Source organism: Tamandua tetradactyla, chromosome 4 (assembly GCF_023851605.1).
Source record: "Tamandua tetradactyla isolate mTamTet1 chromosome 4, mTamTet1.pri, whole genome shotgun sequence".
Lineage (NCBI taxonomy): Eukaryota > Metazoa > Chordata > Mammalia > Pilosa > Myrmecophagidae > Tamandua > Tamandua tetradactyla.
This window is the reverse complement of record NC_135330.1, coordinates 73,878,085-73,891,321: the sequence shown is the minus strand read 5'-3', so window position 1 is coordinate 73,891,321 and position 13,237 is coordinate 73,878,085. Positions and strand designations below refer to the sequence as shown.

At 40.2% G+C, this 13,237-nt stretch overlaps 1 protein-coding gene across 3 annotated transcripts in view; it reads left to right on the top strand.

Moving 5' to 3' along the window:
• The window catches only part of PTPN14 (protein tyrosine phosphatase non-receptor type 14), a 201,612-nt gene that overhangs the window by 128,288 nt on the left and 60,087 nt on the right, over positions 1–13,237 (top strand). The gene's annotated exons all lie outside the window — the stretch shown is intronic.

Genomic DNA, 13,237 nt, shown 5'->3' with positions numbered 1-13,237 from the left:
TCTTAACATTTACAGGAATTGATTAAAATTCTAGTTCTGGAGAATTCAGATCTTCCAAAGCTTTTGATAGTCATGTGGTATGTTTCATTCTGTCAGTGTATCTCAAAACAACAGTACGAAGTTTCTTCCAGCCGATGTGTAATAGCTTGGCTTCATAATAAGGGCATGTCATATGTGGTGGTCGTGATGTCCTGTTCTCATGTTAAGCATACAGCGATTATCTGTGTAGTAAGTGTTGAGGGGCAATACGAAGATGAACAAAGGAATCTTAAAGCCAAGGAAGCAACAATGGATACAGATAATTAAATAAATTGCCTGAACATTACCGTGTTAGAGTTACAAAATTCAATGGGGTGGAATGAAATATTCCAATTAAGTAGCTGGGAAAAGGTGCTTTATACTATGTAATACCTGGAGTTTAGTTGATTTTGTTTTTTGTTTTGTTTTGCTGCTGAGTCTAGTATTGTTTGATGCCACAACTATTTGGGTGACTGACTTCCAAAAAAGCATTCTTGGCCCCACTGTGTTTCTCTGAGTCAGTAAATCGTCGTAATGCTTTTTTAGCAACTACCAAGACTAAGGTCACTTACGAGGTCTGTGAGTTACAAGGAGAGGTGATCCTTGCCCTCAAGGTTCTTATGGACGAGTAGATTGGAAAATAGAGATGGATGGACCTATTATCCTTAGAAATAGATAAAACCTCCAGTACTGAAGTGCTGTGATTGGGGAAAGGTTGAACATGGATCGAATTGGCTACATAGGAAGTGGGGTGGGCAATTGCCACATGGATGACCAATGCTGTGGAAAATAAGGTCATTCAGCAAGATCCCAGAACTATCTCCTGTATATTTCTAATGTCTGTGTAGAAATAACAGCTGTTTTTCTCTCTTTGATGAATAGCCTATCCAGTTTATATGATTCCCCCCCATCAGTGTTTTCAAATAAACTTTTAATCTGGATTACTGTTTTGGTACTGACATTTTTAAGCTCTGAATATGGGAAATGCACATCAAGCGACTAAGAGATTGTGGTGTGAGAGGGTACCTGCAGAGTTTAAGCACGAAAGGCTAAAGCCTAGCATATAGAGAAGTTTAAAGCTTAGAGTGCTCAATAAATAATCACAGCAACCAGAGTGTAAAATTAGGCTATTAGAGACAACACTTGGTTGGGGTTACGGTTATACCAACAGAGATTCTAGGGAGAAGGGTGTAGAAGTTGCTGCTTGTGCAGAGTACTGAGGTGTCAGGGTCCAACGAATCCTCCAAAGACAGTGAAGGCAAGAAGGATTCCCAGCCCGTCACCGTGAACAGAAAAAATCATAATCAATGGCAGGGATTTCCTTCCAACTCTTGTCCTAGACTAGAAATCCCTACAGCTTGAAGTTGCTCCTTGGGCTGGCTTGTTACTTTCCTAACGGCTAAGGTAGAATTTTAGGTTTTTTTTGAGTCCATTAGGTTATGAGAATTGATAGACAACACATTTCATTTACAAGAGCTGAAGAAGGCCCCATTCGAGTGCATTGGCCTGTTTGGATGGCAGAAACTAAAGTGAAGAAGATAGAAGCCTAAAACTCAGCGGCCTTCCCATTCAGCCATCCGTACTGAGTTCTGTGGTCACCAGCAATGACCCGTGTGCCTAGCCATGTCACGGTATAGTTTTGGAACTTTTATTTCTCTTAGTCTCTAGTGGCGTGTATGTAATTAATTAATCTGTTCACTCAGTCATTCAAACATTTGTTAAGCCCGTAGTATTTCCTACTCATTTCTCGGACATCGCTTCATTGATATAAGAATTCATTTCTTTTGGCAGTTGCTCACTTATGAAAATGTTGGAGCTACTTACTAGGGTTGATAAGAGCTCACACCCATTTATAGAAATGGTTCTCTTTCCTCATATTCATTGATTTTGTTTATTTTGTTCTTCAAACCAGGAACCTTGGTAGCAATAGTACTGGTCTCCTGTCTGCTAGCTCATCAGATTTTTAAGGATATTATGCAGAGTTCTTGGCCACAGATCTGGCTCTTTATAAAAGGACAGATCTTTGGGCCGTTGACTCACCCAACTTCCAGATGTAATTTAATCTCCTTTTCCCACAGTGGAGTTATAGATAATATTATGAACACATGATTTTCAGGGCAGGCAGGTGTATATTTTGAGCCGATGAGTCAAGGCATATTTATTACTAGCGTAAGAGGCTCTGTATTTTTACAGCTGCAATTTAGAGCTGTGGTTTTGGCCAGCTCATCAGCTGGGAATAAGCCTTCTTGCCTCTTGAGTTGTGCTCCTTTTGTCCACCACAAGGATTTTCTTCATACCATTGGTTTCTGATCACAGTTCATCCCTAGTTCCTTCTTGGCTGCTTGGTGGCTCAGAAGGCAGTTTACGACAGTTACAAGTAAGCAGATGGCCTACACCAGAGGAGTATATTTGGTCCCTGTATTGAAACAAAAGTTTCTTAAGAATTCTTGCTTGATGGGTGATGGGTTATATTTCTGAAACTTTTAGGTGCCTCATTCATACTACAGAAATAATATCTAATAGCCTTATTGCGAGGTAGTTAGAGATGGTAGTTCCATCTCTTTGCCTGGCTTTGTTATTGTCTGTCTCCATTTCTCTGTCTCTGTCAGTCTTTCCTGTATTGATTGAGTGTCTGCTTGGTTCCAGTGCTCAGGTGTAAAGGTGAGCAAGGTCAGTCTCCTGTCTATGATGGGGTCACGGTTGAGTTGGGGGATGGTGGTGATAGTGTGTCCACTGACGGCTGTGGGGAGAAGCCTGGGGGAAGTACTCTGGGGCTGGGCCAGGGGCCTGCTAACCTTCTAAGATAGTTTGGAGAGCTTTGAGAGAGGAGATGCATTTCCGTAGATTTTGAAGATGGAGTAGGTGATTGTCCAAATAGAGGAGGAATGGGAATGAGAGAGTCCAAAATCCGCAGGGTAGACTGTCACGCTGGCAGCTCAGTGACGGGTCTGGATGAACGTCACAGGAGAGGCTCGCTGGCTGAAGGAGCAGTGAAAAAGTCTCTCTTCTCTCTTAAGCGCCTTCAACTGATTGGATTATCTCATCGTGGTGGTGGGGAGAGGGGGACTTGCCTTAGTTGATTACAGATGTAATCAGCCATAGATACAATGAACTGATAGATGATATAGTACAGCAGCCTTCAGGTTTATCATCCAGCCATGAAATATCCTTGTAGCAATGGACAGGCCAGTGCTTGCCTGACCATGCAACTGGGCATCATCATTTGACCAAGTTGACTCCAGAACCTAACCATCAAGGATTGTTTCTTCCTTTTGAGGATTATAAATAATTTTGCGTGAATATGTGTGTTTTCAGTTCTCTTAGGTATATAGCTAAGAGGTGGAACTCCTAGATCATGTTGTAATTCCATGTTTAATTTTTGAGGAACTGACAGACAGTTTCCAAGACTTTGGAGGCTTTTAAGATGGAGAAAAAAGTTCAGATTTATTTTAACATCAGACACTTTAGGACAGCATTTTCTTTGAAGCTACAATTTTCTAGTTCTATTTTCACGTTCAGGGCATCACTTCCCAGAGCAGCAGAAGTCTTCTGGCTACCTGAAGTCCTGCTGTGAAGAAATTTGGGCCCAATAACATAGAATGGAACAGAGAGAGAGAGAGGTGATGTCAGGGTATTCTCAGCCCACCTATTGTTGAAAATGAGTTTTCCTTTTTAAAAGAGAACCCTGATTAAATTATAGGCTATTATTAGGGAATTTATTATAGTTATAAAGCATACTTAGATTCTCTATAATTTGTTATAATTAACGCAAGAGTTCAAGAGCAGAAAGCTGGGATCAGGTTGTGACATGCCTTTCTCTTTTGCAACACCAAAAGAGTTTTGGTGTTTTTTCACTAGTAGTTAAAGCTTGTGTATGTTTGTGTGCGTTTAAACAACATCCTATCCTTTGACTCACTGAAACTTAAGGAGCCTGAGTTGTAAATGAGATGTCTCTGGCAAAGTAGGGTTGTGATCAGTGAGTGTTGCAAAGTTCTGAAATGGCACTTTTGCCAAGAAAATCTTGCCTGTATGTGTTTGCGTATATATATGTGTTTGTGTTTTCATGCATGCTCATGCAATAACTTTTATGGAAAAAACTAGAAGAAATCAATTCTCCTTTTAAGATTGTCTTTTTTCGTTACAGTTTTGCCTTTTTGCTTTTTTGTGTCCCCGGCCCTCTTGGATCATTTCAGTTTTGAATAATTGTAGGTATGTTGATTTTGTAAAATGCAAAGTTTTAATTGGCTGTCAACTTGAACATTCGTTAATTATAAAAGTTTTTGGACAGTTCATTGGTCAGGTACCAAATAAATTATTATACTTAAATAATGATCATAAACTGGAATTCTTCTCGAGGGTTTTGAGGATAGAGAGACAGAGGGAGGGCAGGATTCAGGTTTATCTGGTTGTATGTCTGTGTACATAGTGCTTATCTGGTCCTGGCAGACAGAGAGCAGTGTGGGCCACCCTGTCCATTATCTGGATTTACAGCTGTGTAGCACCCTTTGGAATGGATGGAATGTGCTGTGTCTCTCCTGTTGGTATCTTTGTCCATCTGAGATTTGAAGTCATTTGCCTTTGCTGTCCTGTAAATCTGCTATATTTGAGATATCAAGGACAGCTTGTCCTCAGTCCCATCTTTTTTTTTTTTTTAAATAACAAGTAAACTTTTACTTTGTTTCCTATTTGCCCAATATGACATTAATCAGAAAGCAGTGTTTTCACTTTGCTATGGGCTGCATGTCCTGGGAGAGCTGGGTTCCCATACAGTATAGCAAGATTCTTCTGATATTGACAATTGTAGAGGAAGCTTTCTGGTGAGGAACGGTGTTTTAAGTCTAATTCTGTTCTTAATAATAACAATGACAAAACAGAATGTCTTTCTCTCTCTGGGTCTCCCACCCTAGTAGTTCTATGAAGTTTTCAAAAACTCAAGAATTTAGGGATAGTACTGATAGACCCCTTCTCTCCAAACTGTTACATCCTGACTTAGCATCCATGTGGGAAGAGATATATTGGCTTAACTAAATATGAATTATAGAGGAAGAACAGGCAGGCAGGAACCGTGTGATGACAGTGACTCACAGGATGCCACTTACAGCCTGTGGATTGCTTTTACTTCTTTTTAGCTGTGAAAAAAATACATTTTGTTTCTGTCCCAGACCCCCATGGGAAGTGGAGGTAAAAAAGAGCGATGTATGGGTGATATGTGCCATTCAGTACGGCTTTATCAGGTATTATTACTATGATAACAACAGAATTCAGTCTGGATAATATTTTACGATCCACAGTATAAAAGTTATTCAGTGCATGAGTAGGTAAAGACAGCGTATGATACTGATGAACTGCAGTTTCCTTTGTTTTAAATCTGCTTGTAGGAGTATATACACTTAAGTGCCCAGTGTGTGCTGGCTGGTGGGCAAAGAAAGCCCCGTCTTCGTGGTGGAAGCCTGCAATCTAAGACCTCCGTCTGTGGAGTTTGTTTTTTCTCTCTCCATGAGTTTTACGCAGTTGTTAACAAGTAATTAGGAAGCAGAGACGTGCATTCAGTCTTTATTCCCTTCCTTCTAACTCTTGGGGAGGGAAGTGAAATATTCCAGAAGCTATTGCTGGAATCAACAACAGATCTGACCGAATACCCCTGAAAAAGGAGGTTGTGATCAGAAACAAGACCACAGGAGGCTTCTAGGGTATCAGCAATGTCATACCCTTGACAGGCATTTGCTCTGTAGCTATTTGTTAAGTTATACTTTGAAATTTGCACTAATAACTACTTGCTAAACTGTACTTTGGTATTTATAGCTTATCTGCATATGTATTTCACAATTAAAAATGTAAAAAAAAAAAAAAACAGATTGGAGTAATCCATGGGCCAAGGTTTGAAACATACCCTGTCATAAGATTTTATAGAAAAGCTTCGATTTTTGTCTCAAATTTGTGGTTATCAAAGCCCTTCCTTAGACAGAGGATCACGAACACCACCAGGTGGTATTGTTTTTATTTATAGACTTCAGTGAAATGGATAGCTTTCCTGGAATGGCTGGGAATCAGAGTTCTCTCTCATTGCCTGTGTTCCCGGATGGGTCGAGGGAGGGGTGGGGTGGGCAGAGCTCCAGATTTTGGTTCTGGTTCTGACTCTGCCCCTAAGGAATAGTGTTACCTTGGGCAAGTCATTCTCTTTTCTGAATATAGTTTCCTTCTCTAAAAGGGAAAGAGTTTTTTAAATCCTTCCCATATTAGATAGATTAGGTTTAAATCATGCTGCTGTGATACAGGATCCAAAATCTCAGTGGCTTTATAAAAGGTTTATTTCTTGTGCACATCCCTCCTCTCTCCATCATCCTGTGATTTATGCTGAGGATATTGGGTCCTTGGGTAGAAGTTGACCAAAATCAGATCTTTTTATTTTTTTTATTTTTTTAATTACATGGGCAGGCACCGGGAATCGAACCCGGGTCCTCTGGCATGGCTGGCAAGCATTCTTGCCTGCTAAGCCACCGTGGCTCGCCCCCAAAATCAGATTTTAAGGCGTTAATATTTTACCTACCTGTTCCCTGTTTAAGGCACTTCCCATGATTTAGTCTTGGAATGAATATTTCACTTGTGAAAGGGGTAGGATAACTAATTTTAAAAGCACCCAGTCCTTCTGTTCCTCTAACCTCCTCCGTGGTTCTGTGGTCAGACTCCATACTTTTTAGAACACTGCATGGAATTTCTCAATCTGAGAAGTTTTAAATAAAACACAGTTGCCCTTCAAATAAAACACAGTTGCATAAGGGCATAGATAAAATTCCTCATATATAGGTTCATCATCTATTAATATGAATTAAAAAGAGAGGTTAAAGATCTTAGCAGTATATCTACAAATGCTGATTATGTTATGGGGTGTCATTTTGAAAGAGCTCTTTGATACCACTGTCAGAAGCTGGATATAATACTGAATGCCCCATTGATTTGACCCAGTACAGCATTTTTAAAACTAAAATCTTGGGGGAGGAAGGAACTTGGAAAAGTCGCTTATTTTCCTGCCTTTGACTAGAAATATCCTAAATAAATGAGGTTCCTAGCATCTGTCACTTCCCGGTTGTAATGTTTAATAACGCTGATTATTAGGATTATTTATTTAATATCACTGATGATTTTCTGTTTCACCCCGAGAAACCTGCCTTTAATCAGCACATTAACCTTTTCCATAGATAAAAATGAAACTATCTTTGAAAACAGAGATTGTGCCTTTCTTTATTCAACAGCCATAATTATGCTTACTAATTCTTGGAGGGAGAGTAGACTCCTAACCTAAAACCATTCATTGGACCTCAGCAGTTGCACAGACTATTTCCAGGTTTTTGAATATGAAAAAATATTTCAAAGTTTTCCTTGTGAGGTTGGGTTTTCAAAGAGGATCTCTTTGGAAAGTTGGCAGATAGTTAACTTTCCTGGCACAAGGATTGTTTTTTTTCCTTTTTTCCCTCCAACCAAAGCTATGACAGGGTGGAGTATACTTCCATGAAATTGCATGTTTCCAAAATAGTATTCAGTGCTGTGTTTTACTGCTGTTATAATTGAATATCTAATCAAAAATAAGCAAAAACCAAACATCACTCTAGACATACAATTACGGGTTGTATTTTAAATTTAGTCTTCATATATGATAAAATTACTATATTTTATAAATTGCCTTTTGAGTAAAACTATTTCAAATAATTTCTGATTCGGTCCAAATTTCATTCTCATCTTTGCCATCTCACTTAGTAATTACCCACCGTCTCACATGGTAATAGCACCATATCATTAGTGCTGTTGAGATTCCCTTGTAGTCTGGATGGCTTCCAGGAGAGAACGCTGCATGCTTTAGCTCCCAGCACAAGCCTACATCTAACCCAAATGACCGGGAACAGTCCTTGATGTTCCTGGCTCGAACGTTGTGATTCACCATTTCCCAGGACGGGCTGGATCCGCGATGGAGCTTGGTCATTCATTATGGAAGGGACAGATGTGGATGGACATTGGGGATCAGCAGGGAACGAAAACAGTGATCCCTTCCACATCACGGAGGTGAGGGCCGTGGTACCCCACGATCTGGAAAATCTGCATACTTTTTTTTCCTTTTCTTTTCTCTTCTTTTTAGGGTTTCAGGAAATCCCCAGCTGCCTCTTGATCAGCAGATGCTTGCCTTTCCCATTAATTTTAATTGCATAGGCGAAACTTTTTTTTTTTAAACATTTTCAAAGCAGCCTTTGCTGGCCTGAAAATCCAGAGGAGTAGACCCTTCACCTTCATTTTCCTTTAGGGAATTGTATAAGGACTTAACTTTGTCTTTTCTCATTATGATGCAGTGTCTACTGGAATGCCTTTTTTTTTTTTTTAACATTTGTCCCCCCTATTATTTATTTTCCATATGGTCTACTCGTCTGTTGACAAGGTAGATAAAAGGAGCATCAGACACAAGGTTTTCACAATCACACAGTCACATTGTGAAAGCTGGTTATACAATCATCTTCCACTTGATCTGAACTTAGTCTTTTCTCATTATGATGCCAGAGTCTGCCGGAATGCCTTTTTAAAATGACAGTCCTGCACATTTCTAGCCTTCGTGTGTCATCTGCTAGGCTTCAGGCATCATCTACGGCTTCTCTAAAACTCCCCCCAAATTCCCATTTAATTTCTTAGCCAACCTGCGATGTAGCAAAACTGTGCCGGGGAAAGTCGTGATGTGGAAGGGACAGCTGTAGAACAATTGTTTTGCACAGTTCTGTGGAATTGGTTGGTAGTCCATTCCTAAAGGCCTTAGCTGATAAATCATCTAGGTGATCATTTTTACCTCCCATGTGGCATGTAAAAAAGCTCTAGCTATGGCAGGCAAGCCAAGAAAATACCTTTTTAAAATGTTTTATTCCTTGGCTCTTAAACATTGAACCCTGCCTTAAATAGAGCACTAGAGAGAGAAGTATTACAGCAGTGGCCAAAGAAATGATCCCCAGGACTGGGTCTTAGACCTCTCCAGGATTCCACACAGCATTCAGCAGACTTCAGTAAACTGTAAGATTCCTTCCTACCCTGAGATTGTTTTCTTGTTCTTTGTTTTTGTTGTTGTTGTTGTTTGTTTTTGCACTCTTTTAAGTTTACTGAAGAAAGGTATAGTGGGCTCTGCTGGCAATAGAGTAAGCTTAATACTATTCCTCACCACTCCTTCTTATTCCCTCTAGGTTTTTTTTTTTTTTTAAGACTTTTTTATTGTATAGTATAACATATATACAAAGCAAAGAAATAAAAAAGCAATAGTTTTCAAAGCACTCTTCAAAAAGTGGTTACAGGATAGATCCCAGAGTTTGTCATGGGCTACCATACAATCCTCTCATATTTTTCCTTCTAGCTGCTCCAGAATATAGGAGGCTAGCGGGCTTAAATACTTTTTTATCATCACAATCAACGTTTTTTTTCCTTCTTTTTTTTAGTGAACAATAACATATATACAGAAAAGCTATAAATTTCAAAGCACAGTACCACAATTAGTTGTAGAACATATTTCAGACTTTGACATGGGTTACAGTTTCACAATTTTAGGTTTTTACTTCAACCTGCTCTTTTAGGAGACTAAAAGAATCAATTTAATGATTCAGCATTCATATTCATTTGTTAAGTCCTGTCTTCTATGTATAATTCCACCATCTTTCCATCCTTCTCTTTAAGGGTTGTTTGGGCTATGGCAATTCTAAATTTTTGATATAAGGAAGGGTCCCTAGTATGGGGTAGGGAAATGGAACTATCTGATGTTCTGGAAAGGCTGGGCTAGGCTTCAGACTTATCTGGACCACGGACCCATCTGGAGGTTGTAGGTTTTTGGCAAGTTACTCTATTGCCTGGAACCCTTGTGGAATCTTATATATTGCCCTAGGTGTTCTTTAGGATTGGCTGGAATGGTCCTGGTTGGGGGTTGGTAGGTGATGATAGGTAGCAATGTCTACCTGAAGCTTGCATAAGAGCAACCTCCAGAGTAGCCCGTCGACTCTATTTGAATTCTCTCTGCCACTGATACTTTATGAATTACACTGCTTTCCCCTGCATTTGGTCAGGATGGAATTGTTGACCCCATGGTGCCAGGTCTGGACCCTGAGAGTCCTCTCCCACGTCACCAGGGAGACCTTCACCCCTGGATGCCATGTCCCATGTTGGGGAAGAGGGCAATGATTTCACTCCCTCTGGTTTTTTTTTTTTGCATGGGCAGGCAGCAGAAAGCGAACCCAGGTCTCCAGCATGGCAGGGGAGAACTCTGCCTGCTGTGCCACCATGGCCCATTGTTCTAGTTTGCTAGCTGCCAGAATGCGATATAGCAGGAACAGAATGGCTTTTAAAAAGGAGAATTTAACCAGTTGCTAGTTTACAGTTCTAAGGCCGAGAAAATGACCCAATTAAAGCAAGTCTATAGAAATGTCCAATCTAAGTCATCCAGGGTAAGAAACCTTGGTTCAAGAAGGCCGATGCAGTTCAGGGTTTCTTTCTCTCAAGTGGAAAGGCACATGGTGAACACAGTCACAGTTTCTCTCTCATCTGGAAAGGCACATGGCGAACATGGTGTCATTTGATAGCCTCTTCTCCTGGCTTCCTGCTTCATGAAGCTCCACGGGAGGTATTTTCCTTCTTCATCTCCAAAAGTTGCCTGCTGGTGGGCTCTGCTTCTTGTGGTTATGTCATTCTGTTCTGCTCTTTCTGACTCTCCTTCATTCTCCAAAATGTTCCCTCTTTTATAGGACTCCAGAAACTTCTCAAAACCCACGCAAATGGGTGGAGACACGCCTCCAGCTAATCCAGTTTAGCAACCTCTCTTGATTAAATCACATCTCCGGGGAAATGATCTAATTACAGTTTCAAACATTCAATACTGAATAGGGATTAGAAGAAACGGCTGCCTTTACAAAATGGGATTAGGATTAAAACATGGCTTTTCTAAGGGACATACATCCCTTCAAGCCAGCACACCTGCCCTCCTCTAGTATTTGAAAGTGAAGTCTTCAGACAAATGGCCGATCTGCTTTCACAGTGAACTCTCAGCACTTATCAAGAGCTTCTGATAACTTGTCTACATTTCCACAGGATACTAACTAGGCTATAGCATAAAAGGTTTTCCATAAAAGGCTCACAGACCCCAGGGAGAAATTCCTGAGGTCTCTGAAAGGAAAGCTTCCTGATCTGAATGAGTGGAACCTCTGCTATTACCTTAAGAAATGGCCCAGAGGGGTCCACAGGAATACCAGAACCAAACCGGGTTAGGGGAGGGAGAGCCGTGAAAGGGCATTGCAGAAGCTGCCGATGCTTGGAGGAATAGTGAAGGACACAAATAAAAAATGTGTTGTGACATGTGGTATGAGAAGACATCTTCTAAAGCCCTTGTCTTCCCTCCTGTTTCAGAATTTACTGAGATTTCTCCCAGGTGGTGAAATGATACTATACATTATTAGGTTATGTTTGTAAATATCAGTTGGTTACTTATTTTAGGTAGGCTTTCCGTCATTGAGCTTTGCTTGTAACTGACAGGGCACTTCTTGAAGCAAAAGTGCTAATGTAAAGCATTTTTGTTGGAGCTCCAGGGGTTGCTGATTGGAACTCTTGGTACCTATTGCAATCCTTGACACTAGCCATGTGCACAATTGCTGTTGGCTCTTTGTTGGCTCTTTTTCCCCTCAGAATGGAGACAAGCAGGCACTTCTATTACAGTGAATGTGGGAGGACCACCTTTCTCTAATATTAACTTGCCTTGAGTGAAGTACTTGAAGATCAGCCTGAGTTCAGGTACTTGAATTCACTTGTAGTGAATAGGTGAAGAGGGTAGCCAAAAGATGTTGTAGCAGCATATTTACTGTGCAATTCAGAATTGTTTATTTAGCTTTGGGTATTTTTATTTGTTCTTGTGATGTTTCTTTAAAATTGAACACAGTTATTGCTTCACAACGTTTTTGTGTACTTTTGATTTTCTCCTTTGAAAAATGAAGAAATAAGCCATGACTTCCCCTTCTCTCATGTATTATTGCCAAAGACTCTTTCAAAAAAATATATGGATAAATGGATCATCATCCATTTCATAGGGTTTTTAATGATTCCACCTATTGTGTTTTCTTCCTTTTTAATTTGTGCACATTCAGGAACAAAGAAGCTGCCACTTTATTACCATCAAATGTCTTTAAACTGCAAGTTCTTATATATTAGTTTCTGTTCTTATTCATTGGGACTTGGAATCCATAACACTTCTAACCAGCTAAGGATACAATTACTGAGTAAAGACAAAGAGGTGTCCACTGGGCTCAGAGTAGTGAGTGGCCCTGGCTGAGAAAAGTGGACACAGAGGTTTTCTGCATCTATCAGGTAATAGGTTTCTGAAAATCAACAAAGACACTTGCTAACATCCATTAGTTTAGTCAGATGATCTGGGCAGGTAGTAAAATTATTGACTAGTGGAACCTATAAAATGATTGTTTTATAGAATGGAATGAATTGTTTTAAAGAATGGAAATATTTTTAAAAAGGTTACATTTCTATTAAGATATTTACCAAAAAAGGATTGTTGAATGATTTCCAGTGTGCCCTTCTGATTATAGTATAGGCTTTCCCACTGTTTTGGATTGACTCATGCCCACCATAAAAGACAAGTTCAGTGTCCCAACTCTGGTCATATGGCTGTGAACCCATTTATAAGTAGGACCTTTGAAGATGTGTTAGTTAAGGCGTGCCCATACCGAAGGAGGTGGGCCCTTAATCCAGTATGGCTGAAGTCCTTAAAAGCAAAAGAAATTGGACATGAAAGAGAATCCACGGGAAGTAGCCAAAAGCTGGAAGTCAGCAGAACCTTGAAGAGAAAAGAGACGACTACACCTTGTGTATTGCCAAGTGACAAAAAAGTCAACGACCAAGGATCTCTGGCAGCTAGCCTCAGAATGCCACTTTTCAGGGACAGAGCATAGCCTTTCTCACGCATCAGTTTTGGACTTCCCTAATCTCAAAACTGTGAGCCAGTACATTGTTTAAGTCAACCCATTGTGTGGTATTTGTTTTATTCTCCGGGAAACTAAAACACCGACAAAGACTGATCTCGTTGTTTTTACCCCATCCAGTAGACCCAAGAAGAGAGAAAACGTGGTGGACTCTCCTGGAGAGTGCAGAGAGCCTGCTTCCTTGGCTCAAATATACCTCAGATTGGTACATAGTGTTATCCCTGATATCAAGGTTG